Below are 19,874 nucleotides of genomic sequence, written 5' to 3'. Positions count from 1 at the left end.
CAGTCAGTAACACAGGGTGCTGGGGGAGAGGGGTTACTGAGTGACAGTGTGAGGGAGCTGGATTAACATCAGTAGAGATACAGTCAGTAACACAGGGCGCTGGGGGAGAGGGGTTACTGAGTGACAGTGTGAGGGAGCTGGATTAACATCAGTACAGATACAGTCAGTAACACAGGGTGCTGGGGGAGAGGGGTTACTGAGTGACAGTGTGAGGGAGCTGGATTAACATCAGTACAGATACAGTCAGTAACACAGGGTGCTGGGGGAGAGGGGTTACTGAGTGACAGTGTGAGGGAGCTGGATTAACATCAGTACAGATACAGTCAGTAACACAGGGTGCTGGGGGAGAGGGGTTACTGAGTGACAGTGTGAAGGAGCTGGATTAACATCAGTACAGATACAGTCAGTAACACAGGGCGCTGGGGGAGAGGGGTTACTGAGTGACAGTGTGAGGGAGCTGGATTAACATCAGTACAGATACAGTCAGTAACACAGGGCGCTGGGAGGTGGGGTTACTGAGTGACAGTGTGAGGGAGCTGGATTAACATCAGTACAGATACAGTCAGTAACACAGGGTGCTGGGGGAGAGGGGTTACTGAGTGACAGTGTGAGGGAGCTGGATTAACATCAGTACAGATACAGTCAGTAACACAGGGCACTGGGGGAGAGGGGTTACTGAGTGACAGTGTGAGGGAGATTATCATCAGTACAGATACAGTCAGTAACACAGGGTGCTGGGGGAGAGGGGTTACTGAGTGACAGTGTGAGGGAGCTGGATTAACATCAGTACAGATACAGTCAGTAACACAGGCGCTGGGGGAGAGGGGTTACTGAGTGACAGTGTGAGGGAGCTGGATTAACATCAGTACAGATACAGTCAGTAACACAGGGTGCTGGGGGAGAGGGGTTACTGAGTGACAGTGTGAGGGAGCTGGATTAACATCAGTACAGATACAGTCAGTAACACAGGGCGCTGGGGGAGAGGGGTTACTGAGTGACAGTGTGAGGGAGCTGGATTAACATCAGTACAGATACAGTCAGTAACACAGGGTTGTGAACCTTTACAGAATCTCGCAATCGTGTCCGCGCCGGCCGACCAAGAGCTATCTCGGCCTAATCCCACTTTCCAGCTCTGGGTCCATAGCCCTGTAGGTTACGGCACTTCAGGTGCACATCGAAGTACTAAAATGTGGTGAGGGTTTCTGCCTCTACCACCCTTTCAGGCCGTGAGTTCCACCCCAGACCCCCACCGCCCTCTGGGTGAAGTCATTTCCCCTCAAATCCCCTCCAAACCTCCCTCCAATAAATCTATGCCACCTGGTTGTTGACCCCTCTGCTAAGGGGAAACAGGTCCGTCCTATCCACTCCATCCAGGCCCCTCATTATGTTATACACCTCAATCAGGTCTCCCCTCAGCCTCCTCTGTTCCAAAGAAAACAACCCCAGCCTATCCAATCTTTCCTCATCACTAAAATTCTCCAGTTCCGGCAACATCCTGGTAAATCTCCTCTGCACCCTCTCCAGTGCAATCACATCTTTCCTGTAATGTGGTGACCAGAACTGCACGCAGTACTCCAGCTGTGGCCTAACCCAGTGTTTTATACAGTTCAAGCATAACCCTCTCTGCTCTTGTATTCCATGCCTCGACCAATAAAGGCAAGTATTCCGTGTGCCTTCTTAACCACCTTATCGACCTGGCCTGCTCCCTTCAGGGATCTGTGGACCTGCACTCCAAGGTCCCCCTGTTCCTCTACACCCCTCAGTGTCCGACCATTTAATGTGTATTCCCTCGCCTTGTTAGCCCTCCACAAATGCATTACCTCACACTTCTCCGTATTAAATTCCATTTGCCACTGTTCTGCCCAACCTGACCAGTTCGTTGATATATAGAAACATAGAAAATAGGTGCAGGAGTAGGCCATTCGGCCCTTCGAGCCTGCACCACCATTCAATATGATCATGGCTGATCATTCAACTTCAGTACCCCTTTCCTGCTTTCTCTCCATACGCCCTGATCCCTTTAGCCATAAGGGCCACATCTAACTCCCTTTTGAATGTATCTAACGAACTGGCTTCAACAACTCTCTGCGGTAGAGAATTCCACAGGTTCACCACTCTCTGGGTGAAGGAGTTTCTCCTCATCTCAGTCCGAAATGGCTTACCCCTTATCCTTAGACTGTGACCCCTGGTTCTGGACTTCCCCAACATCGGGAACATTCTTCCTGCATCTAACCTGTCCAATCCCGTCAGAATTTTAAACGTTTCTATGAGATCCCCGCTCATCCTTCTAAACTCCAGTGACTACAAGCCTAGTTGATCCAGTCTTTCTTCATATGTCAGTCCTGCCATCCCGGGAATCAGTCTGGTGAACCTTCGCTGCACTCCCTCAATAGCAAGAACGTCCTTCCTCAAGTTAGGAGACCAAAACTGTACACAATACTCCAGGTGTGGTCTCACCAAGGCCCTGTACAACTGTAGTAAGACCTCCCTGCCCCTGTACTCAAATCCCCTCGCTATGAAGGCCAACATGCCATTTGCCTTCTTCACCGCCTGCTGTACCTGCATGCCAACCTTCAGTGACTGATGTACCATGACACCCAGGTCTCGTTGCACCTCCCCTTTTCCTAATCTGCCGCCATTCAGATAATATTCTGCCTTCCTGTTTTTGCCCCCAAAGTGGATAACCTCACATTTATCCACATTATACTGCATCTGCCATGCATTTGCCCACTCACCTAACCTGTCCAAGTCACCCTGCAGCCTCTTAGCGTCCTCCTCACAGCTCACACTGCCACCCAGCTTAGTGTCATCTGCAAACTTGGAGATATTACATTCAATTCCTTCATTAAATCATTGATGTATATTGTAAATAGATGGGGTCCCAGCACTGAGCCCTGCGGCACCCCACTAGTCACTGCCTGCCATTCTGAAAAGGACCCGTTTATCCCGACTCTCTGCTTCCTGTCTGCCGACCAGTTCTCGATCCCCGTCAGTACATTACCCCCAATACCATGTGCTTTGATCTTGCACACCAATCTCGTGTGGGGGACCTTGTCAAAAGTTGCAGCTTGACCAATCGGAAATGGCGATTTTCAGCGCGTGCGCGTTGCACGCTGAAAACCGTCTTTTCGGACGCCTTCCCGGGGTCCGCAGACACTGCGTACACGGGACTTCCGGGCCTTGGTCTGAGAACGCTCCTGTGCAGCAGCTTGGGATGCTGCGCTGCGCTGGAGACGCGACCGACCTGCAAGGCGAGCTATTTGATCTTTTGTGCGGGGTCTGATTGGCGGCTGTCCTTCGCTCCGCCCCCTTTTCCTGCTGCCTTCACGCCGCCCTCTTGTTCCGCCCCCCACCCCCCCCACCCTTTGCAGGAGGAGATGGACCTCAAAGTGCTGCAGTTCAAGAACAAGAAGCTGGCGGAGCGCTTGGAGCAGCGGCAGGCCATCGAGGACGAGCTGCGGGAGCGCATCGAGAAGCTGGAGAAGAGGCAGGCCACCGACGATGCCACCCTGCTGATAGTCAACCGCTACTGGAGCCAAGTCAGTCTCCGCGTCCCGCACCTCTCCCCCTCCTCCCACCCAGTCTTACTGCGCCCTCTGACCTCTGTGGTGCCCGGTGTCCTTCACCCCCCTCACCCCCCCGCACCCAGTCTTACTGCGCCCTCTGACCTCTGTGGTGCCCGGTGTCCTTCACCCCCCTCACCCCCCCGCACCCAGTCTTACTGCGCCCTCTGACCTCTGTGGTGCCCGGTGTCCTTCACCACCCCCCCACCCAGTCTTGCTGCGCCCTCTGACCTCTGTGGTGCCCGGTGTCCTTCACCCCCCCCCCCCCCCCGCACCCAGTCTTACTGCGCCCTCTGACCTCTGTGGTGCCCGGTGTCCTTCACCACCCCCCCCTCCCACCCAGTCTTGCTGCGCCCTCTGACCTCTGTGGTGCCCGGTGTCCTTCACCCCCCCTCCCCCCGTGTGCCCATCCCTTCCCCCGGTGTACGCGACCCCCTGCATCGAGGGAAACCTCCTCCCTGCATCGACCTGGTCAAGCCCTGTCAGAATTTTGTTTGTTTCATAGAAAAATAGGTGCAGGAGTCGGCCATTCGGCCCTTCGAGCCTGCACCACCATTCAATGTGATCATGGCTGATCATTCACCTCAGTACCCCATTCCTGCTTTCTCTCCATACCCCTTGATCCCTTTAGCCGTAAGGGCCACATCTAACTCCCTTTTGAATATATCCAACGAACTGGCCTCAACAACTTTCTGTGGTAGAGAATTCCACAGGTTCACCACTCTCTGGGTGAAGAAGTTTCTCCTCATCTCGGTCCTAAATGGCTTACCCCTTATCCTTAGACTGTGACCCCTGGTTCTGGACTTCCCCAACATCGGGAACATTCTTCCTGCATCTAACCTGTCCAGTCCCGTCAGAATTTTATTATGTTTCTATGAGATCCCCCTCTCATCCTTCTAAACTCCAGTGAATACAGGCCCAGTCGATCCAGTCTTAAATGGCGGAGCAGGCTCGAGGGGCCCTATGGCCGACTCCTGTTCCGATTTCTTATGTTCATATGTAAACACATCGATTCTGTCGGTGTTTGAATCCACCCAATGCCTGAGCATCACTGTGTCTCGCTGCAATAAACCCACCTCCCTCCCTCTTTCTCCCTCTCTCTCTCTCTCCCCTCCCTCCCTCCCCTCCCTCCCTCCCTCCCTCCCTCCCCTCCCCTCTCCTCCCTCCCTCCCCTCCCTCCCTCCCTTCCCTCCCTCCCTCCCTCCCTTCCCTCCCTCCCTCTTCCCTCCCTCCCCTCCCTCCCTCCCTCCCCTCCCTCTCTTTCCCCCCCATCCCTCTCTTTTCCCCCCCCTCCCTCCCTCTCTTCCCCCCCCTCCCTCCCTCCCTCTCTTCCCCCCCTCCCTCCCTCTCTTCCCCCTCCCTCCCTCTTCCCCCCCCCTCCCTCCCTCTCTTCCCCCCCTCCCTCCCTCTCTTCCCCCCCTCCCTCCCTCTCTTCCCCCCCTCCCTCCCTCTCTTCCCCCCCTCCCTCCCTCTCTTTCCCCCCCTCCCTCCCTCTCTTTCCCCCCCTCCCTCCCTCTCTTTCCCCCCCTCCCTCCCTCTCTTTCCCCCTCCCTCCCTCTCTTTCCCCCCCTCCCTCCCTCTCTTTCCCCCCTCCCTCCCTCTCTTTCCCCCCCTCCCTCCCTCTCTTTCCCCCCCTCCCTCCCTCTCTTTCCCCCCCTCCCTCCCTCTCTTTCCCCCCCTCCCTCCCTCTCTTTCCCCCCCTCCCTCCCTCTCTTTCCCCCCCTCCCTCCCTCTCTTTCCCCCCCTCCCTCCCTCTCTTTCCCCCCCCTCCCTCCCTCTCTTTCCCCCCCCTCCCTCCCTCTCTTTCCCCCCCCCTCCCTCCCTCTCTTTCCCCCCCCTCCCTCCCTCTCTTTCCCCCCCCTCCCTCCCTCTCTTTCCCCCCCTCCCTCCCTCTCTTTCCCCCCCTCCCTCCCTCTCTTTCCCCCCCTCCCTCCCTCTCTTTCCCCCCCTCCCTCCCTCTCTTCCCCCCCCCCCTCCCTCCCTCTCTTCCCCCCCCCCTCCCTCCCTCCTTCCCCCCCCCTCCCTCCCTCCCTCTCTTCCCCCCCCTCCCTCCCTCCCTCTCTTCCCCCCCCCTCCCTCTCTTTCCCCCCCCCTCTCTTCCCCCCCCTCCCTCCTCCCTCTCTTCCCCCCCCCTCCCTCTCTTTCCCCCCCCCTCTCTTCCCCCCCCTCCCTCCCTCCCTCTCTCCCCCCTCCCTCCCTCTCTTCCCCCCCCCCCCTCCCTCTCTTTCCCCCCCTCCCTCCCTCTCTTTCCCCCCCTCCCTCCCTCTCTTCCCCCCCTCCCTCCCTCTCTTTCCCCCCCTCCCTCCCTCTCTTTCCCCCCCTCCCTCCCTCTCTTTCCCCCCCTCCCTCCCTCTCTTTCCCCCCCTCCCTCCCTCTCTTTCCCCCCCCTCCCTCCCTCTCTTTCCCCCCTCCCTCCCTCTCTTTCCCCCCCTCCCTCCCTCTCTTTCCCCCCCTCCCTCCCTCTCTTTCCCCCCCTCCCTCCCTCTCTTTCCCCCCTCCCTCCCTCTCTTTCCCCCCCTCCCTCCCTCTCTTTCCCCCCCTCCCCCCTCCCCCCTCTCTTTCCCCCCTCCCTCCCTCTCTTTCCCCCCCTCCCTCCCTCTCTTTCCCCCCCTCCCTCCTCTCTTTCCCCCCCTCCCTCCCTCTCTTTCCCCCCTCCCTCCCTCTCTTTCCCCCCCTCCCTCCCTCTCTTTCCCCCCCTCCCTCCCTCTCTTTCCCCCCTCCCTCCCTCTCTTTCCCCCCTCCCTCCCTCTCTTTCCCCCCCTCCCTCCCTCTCTTTCCCCCCCCTCCCTCCCTCTCTTTCCCCCCCCCCCTCCCTCCCTCTCTTTCCCCCCCCCCCTCCCTCCCTCTCTTTCCCGCCCCTCCCTCCCTCTCTTCCCCCCCTCCCTCCCTCTCTTCCCCCCCCCTCCCTCCCTCTCTTCCCCCCCCCCTCCCTCCCTCTCTTCCCCCCCTCCCTCCCTCTCTCTCCCCTCCTCTCTCTCCCCCTCCCCCTCCTCTCTCTCCCCCCCCTCCTCTCTCTCCCTCTCTCCCCCCCCCTCCTCTCTCTCCCTCTCTCCCCCCCCCTCCTCTCTCTCCCCCCCCCCTCCTCTCTCTCCCCCCCCCTCCTCTCTCTCCCCCCCTCTCTCCCCACCCCCTCCCTCCCTCTCTTTCCCCCCTCGCTCCCTCTCTCTCCCCCTCCCCCCCCCATCCCCCCCTCTCTCCCCCCCTCCTCTCTCTCCCCCTCCCCCTCCTCTCTCTCCCCCCCCTCCTCTCTCTCCCCCTCTCCCCCCCCTCCTCTCTCTCCCCCCTCCTCCCTCCCCCCCCCACCCCCCCCTCTCTCCCCCCCCCACCCCCCCCCTCTTCCCCCCCCCCCTCCTCCTCTCTCCCCCTCTCCCCCCCCTCCTCTCTCTCCCCCCCCTCCTCCCTCCCCCCCCCACCCCCCCTCTCTCCCCCCCCCCCTCCCCCCGCCCCCCCTCTCTCCCCCCCCCTCCTCCTCCCCCCCCCCTCTCCCCCCCCCCCTTCTTCCCCCCCCCTCTCTCCCCCCCCCCCCCTCTCTCCCCCCCCTCCTCCCTCCCCCCCCCCTCCTCCCCCCCTCTCCCCCCCCCCCCCCTCTCCCCCCCCCCCCTCTCCTCCCCCCCCCCCTCTCTCCCCCCCCCCTCCCTCCCTCTCTCTCCCCCGCCCCCCCCCCCCTCTCTCCCCCCCCCCTCCTCCTCCCCCCCCCCCTCTCTCCCCCCCTCCCTCCCTCTCTCCCCCGCCCCCCCCCCCCTCTCTCCCCGCTCACAGCTGGACGAGAATGTTCAGGTGCTGCTCCACCGCTACGACTCGCAGCCAGAGGAGCCGGCGGACGGCGCGGGGGAGGCGGCGAGTGGAGAACCGGACCGCCCCAGCGAGACCCGGGAAAGCCAGGAGGAGGCGGAACAGGAAAAAGGTTGAGTTGTCTGAGCCCCTCTCCCCTCTACCCCCTGCCCTTACATTTGCCGGCTGTTAATGTCCACAGACTGCGACAGGCGCACGGTTTTTAGCTCGAATTCCCACCCCCCCCCCCCCTCCCTCCCTGCATTGCAGTGTCGCTCGTGAAATGTCAGCTTGGCTGTGGGCCAGAAGGTCGTGGGTTCCAGCCCCATCAACCAGGCCGAACTCCACGGTTGCCAGTGCTGAGGGAGCGCCGCACTGTCGGAGGGCAGTACTGAGGGAACGCAGTACTGAGGGAACGCCGCACTGTCGGAGGGGCGGTACTGAGGGAGTGCCACACTGTCGGAGGGGCGGTACTGAGGGAGTGCTGCACTGTCGGAGGGGCAGTACTGAGGGAGCGCCGCACTGTCGGAGGGGCGGTACTGAGGGAGTGCTGCACTGTCGGAGGGGCAGTACGGAGGGAGCGCCGCACTCTCGGAGGGGCGGTACTGAGGGAGCACCGCACTGTCGGAGGGGCAGTACTGAGGGAGCGCCGCACTGTCGGAGGGGCGGTACTGAGGGAGCGCTGCACTGTCGGAGGGTGGACACAAAAAAAATCCCACAACACGACTGGAAGTAGAGAATGGAAGTCCTCCCTGGTATCCTGGAGGCAATTATTCTCCCTCAGCCAAAATCACACACAAATCTGATCATTTTAATCTCATTGTTGCTTGTGGGAGCTTGCTGTGCGCAATTGGCTGCCGCGTTTCCTACAGCGACTACACTTCAGAAAGTGTTTCATTGGCTGTAAAGCGCTTTGGGATGAGGGCAGAGTTGGCTAAAGTGGCCTGGGAAAATAGATTAAAGTGCAGGACGGTTGATGAACAGTGGTGTACATTTCAGGAGATATGTCACAACTCAAGAAAAATATATTGCGGTGAGGAGGAAATGGTGTGCGAGAAAAGATAGCCATCCGTGGCTAACTGAAGAAATAAAGGACGGTATCCGATTTAAAAACAAGGGCACACAAAGTGACCAAAGCTAATAGGAAGCAAAGAATGACTAAAAAAATGATTAACAAAGGGAAGATAGACTATGAAAGTAAACTAGCACAAAATATTAAAAACAGATAGCAAGAGTTTCTCCAGGTATATAAAAAGGAAAAGAGTGGCTAAAGTAAATGTTGGTCCCTGAGCGGACGAGACCAGGGAATTAGTAATGGGGAACATGGAGATGGCAGAAACTGAACAAACATTTTGTATCAGTCTTTACGGTAGTGGACACTAACAATATCCCAACAGTGGATAGTCAAGGGGCTATATGGAGGGGGAGGAACTTAACACAATTACAATCACTAAGGAGGTGGTACTCAGTAAGATAATGGGACTAAAGACAGATAAATCCCCTGGACCTGATGGCTTGCATCCTCGGGTCTTAAGAGAAGTAGCGGCAGGGATTGTGGATGCATTGGTTGTAATTGACCAAATTCCTGGATTCTGGGGAGGTCCCAGCAGATTGGAAACCTGCAAATGTAACGCCCCTATTTAAAAAAGGAGGCAGACAAAAAGCAGGAAACTATAGACCAGTTAGCCCAACATCTGTGGTTGGGAAAATGTTGGAGTCCATTATTAAAGAAGCAGTAGCAGGACATTTGGAAAAGCAAAATTCCGTCGGGCAGAGTCAGCATGGATTTATGAAGGGAAATCATGTTTGACAAATTTGCTGGAGTTCTTTGAGGATGTAATGAACAGGGTGGATAAAGGGAACCAGTAGATGTGGTGTATTTGGATTTCCAGAAGGCATTTGACAAGGTGCCACATAAAAGGTTATTGCACAAGATAAAGGTTCACGGGGTTGGGGGTAATGATATTTGCATGGATAGAGGATTGGCTAACTAACAGAGAACAGAGAGTCGGGATAAATGGGTCATTCTCTGGTTGACAATCAGTAACTAGTGGGGTGCCGCAGGGATCAGTGCTGGGACCCCAACTATTTACAATCTATATTAACGACTTGGAAGAAGGGACTGAGTGTAACGTAGCCAAGTTTACTGATGATACAAAGATGGGAGGAAAAGCAATGTGTGAGGAGGACACAAAAAATTTGCAAAAGGACATAGACAGGCTCAGTGAGTGGGCAAAAATTTGTCAGAAGGAGTATAATGTTGGAAAGTGTGAGGTCATGCACTTTGACAGAAGTAAAATTGAAGAATTTAAATGGAGAAAGATTGCAAAGTGCCGCAGTACAGCGGGACCTGGGGGTTACTTGTGCATGAAACACAAAAGGATAGTATGCAGGTACAGCAAGTGATCAGGAAGGTCAATGGTATCTTGGCCTTTATTGCAAGGGGGATCGAGTATAAAAGCACAGATATATAAGGTATTGGTGAGGCCACACCTGGAATACTGCGTGCAGTTTTGGTTTCTATATTTACGAAAGGATATACTTGCTTTGGAGGCAGTTCAGAGAAGGTTCACTCGGTTGATTCCGGAGATGAGGGGGTTGACTTATGAGGGAAGGTTGAGGAGGTTGGGCCTCTACTCATTGGAATTCAGAAGAATGAGAGGTGATCTTATCGAAACGTATCAGATTATGAGGGGGGCTCGACAAGGTGGATGCAGAGAGGATGTTTCCACTGATGGGGGAGACTAGAACTAGGGGGCATGGTCTTAGAATAAGGGGCCGCCCATTTAAAACTGAGATGAGGAAAAATTTCTTCTCTGAAGGTCGTAAATCTGTGGAATTCTCTGCCCCAGAGAGCTGTGGAGGCTGGGTCATTGAATATATTTAAGGTGGAGATAGACAGATTTTTGAGCGATAAGGGAGTGAAGGGTTATGGGGAGCGGGCGGGGAAGTGGAGCTGAGTCCATGATCGGATCAGCCATGATCGTATTAAATGGCGGAGCAGGCTCGAGGGGCCGTATGGCCCACTCCTGCTCCTGTTTCTTATGTTCTTCTGAATGTAGCCCTGGAACAGAGGCAGGCAGTGGGGTTGAACGACCCCCTTGACGAGGTTCCCTTTAATGTTTTAATAATTTGTGGATTTTGGCGCCCTTAAAAAAAAAAAAGGGTCACTTGATTTAAAAGTTCGACAAAAAATAGTTGTCGAGCTGTTGAATGGGAGTGGCTTAGCCAGTCACGTGACGTTCACACGACTTAATGAAACCACAACCGGTTGATGAGCACCTCAGCCATGCCGAGGAGCAGTCCTGCAGGGAGGCCCTCTGACCTGCCCCGCTCCCCTCCTCCCAGGCTGTCAACAGCTCTGCAATACTCATACGTTGCACAAGAGATACGGAGATGGTGCAGGAAACTGGGGCTGGGGTACAAGGTCGACCACGATCTCATTGAACGGTGGTGCAGGCTCGAGGGGCCGAAGGGACTGCTCCGGGTTCTTGACCACGATCGATGACCTCTCCCTCTCTCTCTCTCACTCTCTCAGACCCACCCCACCACCTTCCCTGGCGAAGGAGGAGCTCAACGAGCCTGCGCTCTCCTTCCTGGCCACGCTGGCCAGCAGCAGCAGCGAGGAGATTGAGCTGCAGCTGCAGGACCCGCATGGAGTTCTCCAAGAAGGCGGTGTCCCGATTGTCGAGGTCTTCGACAAACTGCACCGACGCATTGAGGACCTGTGCTGAAAATCAACAGCGAAGGTAGGCGGGTCATCGAGACCGTCCGACATGTGCCTGATCGAACTCGCACCACTCCTTCTCCTCCCCCCCCCACTCCCCCTCCCCCTCCCCCCGGCTCGTTCACTCCCCTCCCCCCGGCTCATTCACCCCCCTCCCCCTTCCCCCCCCGGCTTGTTCACCCCCCTCCCCCTCCCCCCGGCTCATTCACCCCCCTCCCCCTCCCCCCAGCTCGTTCACTCCCCTCCCCCCCGGCTCATTCACCTCCCTCCCCCTTCCCCCCCCCCCGGCTCGTTCACTCCCCTCCTCCTCCCCCCGGCTCGTTCACTCCCCTCCCCCCGGCTCATTCACCTCCCTCCCCCTTCTCCCCCGGCTCGTTCACTCCCCTCCCCCTCCCCCCGGCTCGTTCACTCCCCCTCCCCCTCCCCCCGGCTCATTCACCCCCCTCCCCCCGGCTCATTCACCCCCCTCCCCCTTCCCCCCCCCGGCTCATTCACCCCCTCCCCCTCCCCCCGGCTCATTCACCCCCCTCCCCCTTCCCCCCGGCTTGTTCACTCCCCTCCCCCCCCCCCCCGGCTCATTCACTCCCCTCCCCCCTCCCCCCGGCTCGTTCACCCCCCTCCCCCCTCCCCCCGGCTCGTTCACTCCCCTCCCCCCCCCCCCCCGGCTCGTTCACTCCCCTCCCCCCCCCCCCCGGCTCGTTCACCCCCCTCCCCCTCCCCCGGCTCGTTCACCCCCCTCCCCCTTCCCCCGGCTCGTTCACCCCCCTCCCCCTCCCCCCGGCTCATTCACCCCCCTCCCCCTCCCCCCGGCTCATTCACCCCCCTACCCCTTCCCCGGCTCGTTCACCCCCCTCCCCCTTCCCCCGGCTCGTTCACCCCCCTCCCCCTTCCCCGGCTCATTCACCCCCCTCCCCCTCCCCCCGGCTCATTCACTCCCCTCCCCCCCCCCCCCCCCCCGGCTCGTTCACTCCCCTCCCCCCCCCCCCCGGCTCATTCACCCCCCTCCCCCCCCCCCCGGCTCGTTCACCCCCCCTCCCCCCCCCCCCCGGCTCGTTCACCCCCCTCCCCCTCCCTCCCCCGGCTCGTTCACCCCCCCTCCCCCTCCCTCCCCCGGCTCGTTCACCCCCCCTCCCCCCCCCCCCCCCCGGCTCGTTCACCCCCCTCCCCCTCCCTCCCCGGCTCATTCACTCCCCTCCCCCCCCCCCCCCCCCGGCTCGTTCACTCCCCTCCCCCCCCCCCCCCGGCTCGTTCACCCCCCCTCCCCCCCCCCCCCCCGGCTCGTTCACCCCCCCTCCCCCCTCCCTCCCCCCCCCCCCCCCGGCTCGTTCACCCCCCCTCCCCCCCCCCCCCCCCCCGGCTCGTTCACCCCCCCTCCCCCCCCCCCCCCCCCCCCGGCTCGTTCACCCCCCTCCCCTCCCCCTCCCCCGGCTCGTTCACTCCCCTCCCCCTCCCCCTTCCCCCCCCGGCTCGTTCACCCCCCTCCCCCTCCCTCCCCCTCCCCCTCCCCCCGGCTCGTTCACCCCCCTCCCCCTCCCCCTCCCCCTCCCCCGGCTCGTTCACCCCCCTCCCCCTCCCCCCGGCTCGTTCACCCCCTCCCCCCCCCCCCGGCTCGTTCACCCCCCCCCCTCCCTCCCCCTCCCCCTCCCCCCAGCTCGTTCACCCCCCTCCCCCCCCCCCCCCCCGGCTCGTTCACCCCCCCCCTCCCTCCCCCTCCCCCTCCCCCCAGCTCGTTCACCCACCTCCCCCTCCCCCTCCCCCTCCCCCCAGCTCGTTCACCCACCTCCCCTCCCCCTCCCCCCGGCTCGTTCACCCCCCTCCCCCCCCCCCCCCCCCGGCTCGTTCACTCCCCTCCCCCCACCCCCCCCGGCTCGTTCACTCCCCTCCCCCCCCCCCCCCGGCTCGTTCACCCCCTCCCCCTCCCCCCGGCTCGTTCACCCCCCCCCCCCTCCCCCCTCCCCCCTCCCCCTCCCCCCGGCTCGTTCACTCCCCTCCCCCCACCCCCCCCCGGCTCGTTCACTCCCCCTCCCCCCCCCCCCCGGCTCGTTCACTCCCCTCCCCCCCCCCCCCCGGCTCGTTCACTCCCCTCCCCCCCCCCCCCCCCGGCTCGTTCACTCCCCTCCCCCCCCCCCCCCCCCCCGGCTCGTTCACCCCCCTCCCCCCTCCCCCCGGCTCGTTCACTCCCCTCCCCCCCCCCCCCCCCCGGCTCGTTCACTCCCCCTCCCCCCCCCCCCCCCCCGGCTCGTTCACTCCCCTCCCCCCCCCCCTCCCGGCTCGTTCACCCCCCTCCCCCCTCCCCCCGGCTCGTTCACTCCCCCTCCCCCCCCCCCCCCCCCCCCGGCTCGTTCCACTCCCCTCCCCCCCCCCCCCGGCTCGTTCACTCCCCTCCCCCCCCCCCCCGGCTCGTTCACTCCCCTCCCCCCCCCCCCCCCCGGCTCGTTCACTCCCCTCCCCCCCCCCCCCCCGGCTCGTTCACTCCCCTCCCCCCCCCCCCCCCCCGGCTCGTTCACTCCCCTCCCCCCTCCCCCCGGCTCGTTCACTCCCCTCCCCCCCCCCCCCCCCCCGGCTCGTTCACTCCCCTCCCCCCCCCCCCGGCTCGTTCACCCCCCTCCCCCTCCCCCCGGCTCGTTCACCCCCCTCCCCCCTCCCCCCGGCTCGTTCCCACCCCCCTCCCCCCTCCCCCCGGCTCGTTCACCCCCTCCCCCCTCCCCCCGGCTCGTTCACTCCCCTCCCCCCCCCCCCCCGGCTCGTTCACTCCCCCTCCCCCCCCCCCCGGCTCGTTCACCCCCCTCCCCCTCCCCCCGGCTCGTTCACCCCCCTCCCCCTCCCCCTCCCCCTCCCCCCCCCCCCCGCTCGTTCACCCCCTCCCCCTCCCCCCCCCCCCCCGGCTCGTTCACCCCCTCCCCCTCCCCCGGCTCGTTCACTCCCCCTCCCCCTCCCCCCTCCCCCCGGCTCGTTCACCCCCCTCCCCCTCCCCCCGGCTCGTTCACCCCCCTCCCCCTCCCCCCGGCTCGTTCACCCCCCTCCCCTCCCCCCGGCTCGTTCACCCCCCTCCCCCTCCCCCGGCTCGTTCACCCCCCTCCCCCTCCCCCCGGCTCGTTCACCCCCCTCCCCCTCCCCCGGCTCGTTCACCCCCCTCCCCCTCCCCCCGGCTCGTTCACCCCCCTCCCCCTCCCCCTCCCCCTCCCCCGGCTCGTTCACTCCCTCCCCCCCGGCTCGTTCACCCCCCTCCCCCTCCCCCGGCTCGTTCACCCCCCCTCCCCCTCCCCCCGGCTCGTTCACCCCCCCCTCCCCCTCCCCCTCCCCCCGGCTCGTTCACCCCCCCTCCCCCTCCCCCTCCCCCCGGCTCGTTCACCCCCCTCCCCCTCCCCCTCCCCCTCCCCCCGGCTCGTTCACTCCCCTCCCCCCCGGCTCGTTCACCCCCCTCCCCCTCCCCCTCCCCCCGGCTCGTTCACTCCCCTCCCCCCCGGCTCGTTCACCCCCCTCCCCCTCCCCCTCCCCCCGGCTCGTTCACTCCCCCTCCCCCCTCCCCCCCCCCCCGGCTCGTTCACCCCCCTCCCCCTCCCCCCCCCCCCCCCCCCCGGATCGTTCACCCCCCTCCCCCTCCCCCCCCCCCCCCCGGCTCGTTCACCCCCTCCCCTCGCCCTCCCCCTCCCCCCGGCTCGTTCACTCCCCTCCCCTCCCCCTCCCCCTCCCCCTCCCCCCGGCTCGTTCACTCCCCTCCCCTCCCCTCCCCCCTCCCCCCGGCTCGTTCACTCCCCTCCCCCCTCCCCCCGGCTCGTTCACTCCCCTCCCCCTCCCCCCGGCTCGTTCACTCCCCTCCCCCCACCCCCCCCGGCTCGTTCACCCCCCTCCCCCCCCCCCCCGGCTCGTTCACTCCCCTCCCCCCCCCCCCGGCTCGTTCACCCCCCTCCCCCCCCCCTCCCCGGCTCGTTCACCCCCCCCTCCCCCTCCCCCCGGCTCGTTCACTCCCCTCCCCCCACCCCCCCCGGCTCGTTCACTCCCCCCTCCCCCCCCCCCCGGCTCGTTCACTCCCCTCCCCCCCCCCCCCCGGCTCGTTCACTCCCCTCCCCCCCCCCCCCCCGGCTCGTTCACTCCCCTCCCCCCCCCCCCCCCGGCTCGTTCACTCCCCTCCCCCTCCCCCCGGCTCGTTCACTCCCCTCCCCCCTCCCCCCGGCTCGTTCACTCCCCTCCCCCCTCCCCCCGGCTCGTTCACTCCCCTCCCCCCTCCCCCCGGCTCGTTCACCCTCCTCCCCCTCCCCCTCCCCCCGGCTCGTTCACTCCCCTCCCCCCCCCCCCCGGCTCGTTCACCCCCCTCCCCCTCCCCCCCCCCCCGGGCTCGTTCACTCCCCTCCCCCTCCCCCCGGCTCGTTCACTCCCCTCCCCCCCGGCTCGTTCACCCCCCTCCCCCTCCCCCCCCCCCGGCTCGTTCACTCCCCTCCCCCCTCCCCCCGGCTCGTTCACTCCCCTCCCCCCTCCCCCCGGCTCGTTCACCCTCCTCCCCCTCCCCCTCCCCCCGGCTCGTTCACCCCCCTCCCCCTCCCCCCCCCCCCCGGGCTCGTTCACTCCCCTCCCCCTCCCCCCGGCTCGTTCACTCCCCTCCCCCCCGGCTCGTTCACCCCCCTCCCCCTCCCCCCCCCCCTCACTCACCCCCCCCCGGCTCGTTCACTCCCCTCCCCCTCCCCCTCCCCCCGGCTCGTTCACCCCCCTCCCCCTCCCCCCCCCCCCCGGCTCGTTCACCCCCCTCCCCCTCCCCCCGGCTCGTTCACTCCCCTCCCCCTCCCCCCGGCTCGTTCACTCCCCTCCCCCCTCCCCCCGGCTCGTTCACCCCCCTCCCCCTCCCCCTCCCCCCGGCTCGTTCACTCCCCTCCCCCTCCCCCCGGCTCGTTCACCCCCCTCCCCCTCCCCCCGGCTCGTTCACCCCCCTCCCCCTCCCCCCGGCTCGTTCACCCCCCTCCCCCTCCCCCCGGCTCGTTCACCCCCCTCCCCCTCCCCCCGGCTCATTCACCCCCCTCCCCCTCCCCCCGGCTCGTTCACCTCCACCCCCGGCACCCTCTCCTCCTTCCCCTCATGTCCCCCCCTGCCCTCTCCAGCACATCTGACAATTTGGCAGATCAGTTTAGGACTAGTTTCGCGCTGTCTCACCCTGATTTGCGACTGACTCTCCCCCTCCCCGCTCTCTCTCTCTCGCTCTCTCTCTCTCGCTCTCTCTCTCTCGCTCTCTCTCTCTCGCTCTCTCTCTCTCTCTCGCTCTCGCTCTCGCTCTCTCTCGCTCTGTTCCAGTCGGGTTCAGCGGGCTGGATGACAGCACCAAGTGCCTAAACAAGGACGTGATGGTGGAGAACCGGCGTCTCCAGGACCTGACCACGCAGCTACAGGGCAAGCATCACAAGATGTCGATGGAGGTAACGGCTGTTCAGTCTCCAACATGTATCCAGAAAGTACTGCCGCAGGACGCTGAGGGGTTTTATCCGTCAGCCAGGGAGAGGGGATGGGGGCCACGTTTTTCCCGGCTGGAACGGGAAGTTTTCACACCATACGTTTTATACGTTTCAGGGAGTTCGCCCCTCATTCTCCTAAACTGGACTGCCACACATTACAGGAGGACATTAATAAACTTGCAGACTGGGCATCTAATTGGCAAATGAAGTTCAACGCAGATAAATGTGAGGTGTTACAGTTTGGTAGGAAGAATAGAGAGGTCACTTATTACTTGGAGGGTGCGAGTCTGGGTGGGGGAGAGGAACAAAGGGATCTCGGCATACAAATACACACATCACTGAACGATGCGACACAGGTTAGCATTAAAAAAAACAAACCAAGCACAAGGGTGTATTTCTAGAGGGATAGAACTGCAAATTAGGGAAGTTATGCTAAACCTGCATCGAACGTTGGTTAGCCCACACTTGGAGCACTGTGCACAGTTCTGGTCTGGTTAGACCACACTTGGAGCACTGTGCACAGTTCTGGTCTGGTTAGACCACACTTGGAGCACTGTGCACAGTTCTGGTCTGGTTAGACCACACTTGGAGCACTGTGCACAGTTCAGGTCTGGTTAGACCACACTTGGAGCACCGTGCACAGTTCTGATTTGGTTAGACCACACTTGGAGCACCGTGCACAGTTCTGGTCTGGTTAGACCACACTTGGAGCACTGTGCACAGTTCTGGTTTGGTTAGACCACACTTGGAGCACTGTGCACAGTTCTGGTCTGGTTAGACCACACTTGGAGCACTGTGCACAGTTCTGGTCTGGTTAGACCACACTTGGAGCACTGTGCACAGTTCTGGTCTGGTTAGACCACACTTGGAGCACCGTGCACAGTTCTGGTCTGGTTAGACCACACTTGGAGCACTGTGCACAGTTCTGATCGCCATATTATAAAAAGGATATAGAGGCACTGGGGAGGGTGCAGAGAAGATTTACAAGGATGATACCAGAAATGCGAGGGTATACATATCAGGAAAGGATGAATAGTCTGGGTCTCTTTTCTCTTGAAAAAAGACAGCTGAGGGGTGACCTTATAGAGGTCTTCAAATTTATCAAAAGGTTTTGATCGAGTGGATACAGAGAGAATTTTCCCACTTGTGGGGAAGAGCATAACTCAAGGCCATCAATATAAGATAGTCACCAAGAAATCCAATAGGTAATTAAGAAGAAACTTCTTTACCCAGAGAGTGGTGAGACTAAGAACATAAGGAATAGGAGCAGGAGTCGGCCATTCGGCCCCTCGAGCCTGCTCCACCATTTAATAAGATCATGGCTGATCCGATCATGGACTCAGCTCCACTTCCCCGCCCGCTCCCCATAACCCTTCACTCCCTTATCGCTCAAATATCTATCTATCCCCACCTTAAATATATTCAATGACCCAGCCTCCACAGCTCTCTGGGGCAGAGAATTCCACAGATTTACAACGCTCTGAGAGAAGAAATTCCTCCTCATCTCAGTTTTAAATGGGCGGCCCCTTATTCTGAGACTATGCCCCCTAGTTCTAGATTCCCCCACGAGGGGAAACATCCTCTCTGCATCTACCCTGTCAAGCCCCCTCAGTATCTTATACGTTTCGATAAGATCACCTCTCATTCTTCTGAACTCCAATGAGTAGAGGCCCAACTCAACCTTTCCTCATAAGTCAACTCCCTAATTTCTGGAATCAACCGAGTGAACCTTCTCTGAACTGCCTCCAATGCAAGTATATCCCTCCTTAAATAAGGAGACCAAAACTGCACGCAGTACTCCAGGTGTGGCCTCACCAATACCCTGTATAACTGGAGCAAGACTTCTCTGCTTTTATACTCCATCCCCTTTGCAATAAAGGCCAAGATTCCATTGGCCCTTCCTGATCACTTGCTGTACCTGCATACTAACCTTTTGTGTTTCATGCACAAGTAACCCCCAGGTCCCGCTGTACTGCGGCACTTTGCAATCTTTCTCCATTTAAATCATTTGTTTATTTTTTCTGCCAAAGTGGATAACCTCACATGTTCCCACATTATACTCCATCTGCCAGATTTTTTGCCCACTCACTTAGCCTGTCTGTATATCTTTGCAGATTTTTTGTGTCCTCCTCACACATTGCTTTCCCCTCCCATCTTTGTATCATCAGCAAACTTGGCTACGTTACACTCGGTCCCTTCATCCAAATCATGAATATGTGGAGCTCGCTACCACAGGGAGTGGTTGAGGTGAATAGTATCAATGCTTTAAAGGGGAGGCTCGACAAGTATATGAGGGAGAAGGGAATAGAGGGTTGTGCTGATAGATTTAAATGAGGAAAGACTGGAGGCGGCTCGAATGTAGCATAAAGGCCGGCATGGACTGGTTGGGCCGTGTATCTGATGTAACCACGTTCATGGGGTAATAACAAACGATTAAAGGTTGGTGTTCAGAGAGATTTAGGTATCCTCGTACAGGAAACACGGTAAGTTAACAAGCAGGAACAGCAAGCAATTTGCAAGGCAAGTGTCATGTTGTCCTTTATTGCAAGGGGGTTGGAGTACAAGAGTATGGAAACATAGAAAATAGGTGCAGGAGTAGGCCATTCGGCCCTTCGAGCCTGCACCACCTTTCAATAAGATCATGGCTGATCATTCACCTCAAATACCCCATTCCTGCTTTCTCTCCATACCCCTTGATCCCTTTAGCCATAAGGGCCACATCTAACTCCCTTTTGAATATATCTAACGAACTGGCCCCAACAACTTTCTGTGGTAGAGAATTCCACAGGTTCACCACTCTCTGGGTGAAGAAGTTTCTCCTCATCTCGGTCCTAAATGGCCTACCCCTTATCCTTAGACTGTGACCCCTGGTTATGGACTTCCCCAACATCGGGAACATTCTTCCTGCATCTAACCTGTCCAGTCCTGTCAGAATTATATATGTTTCTATGAGATCCCCTCTCATCCTTCTAAACTACGGTGAATAAAGGCCCAGTCGATCCAGTCTCTCCTCATATGACAGTCCAGCCATCCCGGGAATCAGTCTGGTGAACCTTCGCTGCACTCCCTCAATAGCAAGAATGTCCTTCCTCAGATTAGGAGACCAAAACGGAACACAATATTCCAGGTGTGGCCTCACCAAGGCCCTGTACAACTGCAGTAAGGCTTGCTATCATTGTACAGGGCCTTGGTGAGACCACACCTGGAGCACTGTGCACAGACTTGGTCTCCTTAACTAAGGAAGGATACACTTGCCTTAGAGGGGGGTATAGCAGATGTTCACCAGACTGATTCCTGGGATGAAAGGGTTGTCCTATGATATTGGGCGTATGCACTCTCTGGAGTTTGGAAGAATGAGAGGTGAACCCTTTGAAA

General features: G+C 60.7%; 1 pseudogene; it reads left to right on the top strand.

The window, feature by feature from the left end:
• The window catches only part of LOC139242036 (E3 ubiquitin-protein ligase BRE1B-like), an 80,109-nt pseudogene that overhangs the window by 3,018 nt on the left and 57,217 nt on the right, over positions 1 to 19,874 (top strand).

Source organism: Pristiophorus japonicus, unplaced genomic scaffold (genome assembly GCF_044704955.1).
Source record: "Pristiophorus japonicus isolate sPriJap1 unplaced genomic scaffold, sPriJap1.hap1 HAP1_SCAFFOLD_118, whole genome shotgun sequence".
Classification (NCBI taxonomy): domain Eukaryota; kingdom Metazoa; phylum Chordata; class Chondrichthyes; family Pristiophoridae; genus Pristiophorus; species Pristiophorus japonicus.
This window is presented reverse-complemented; position numbering and strand designations above follow the sequence as displayed.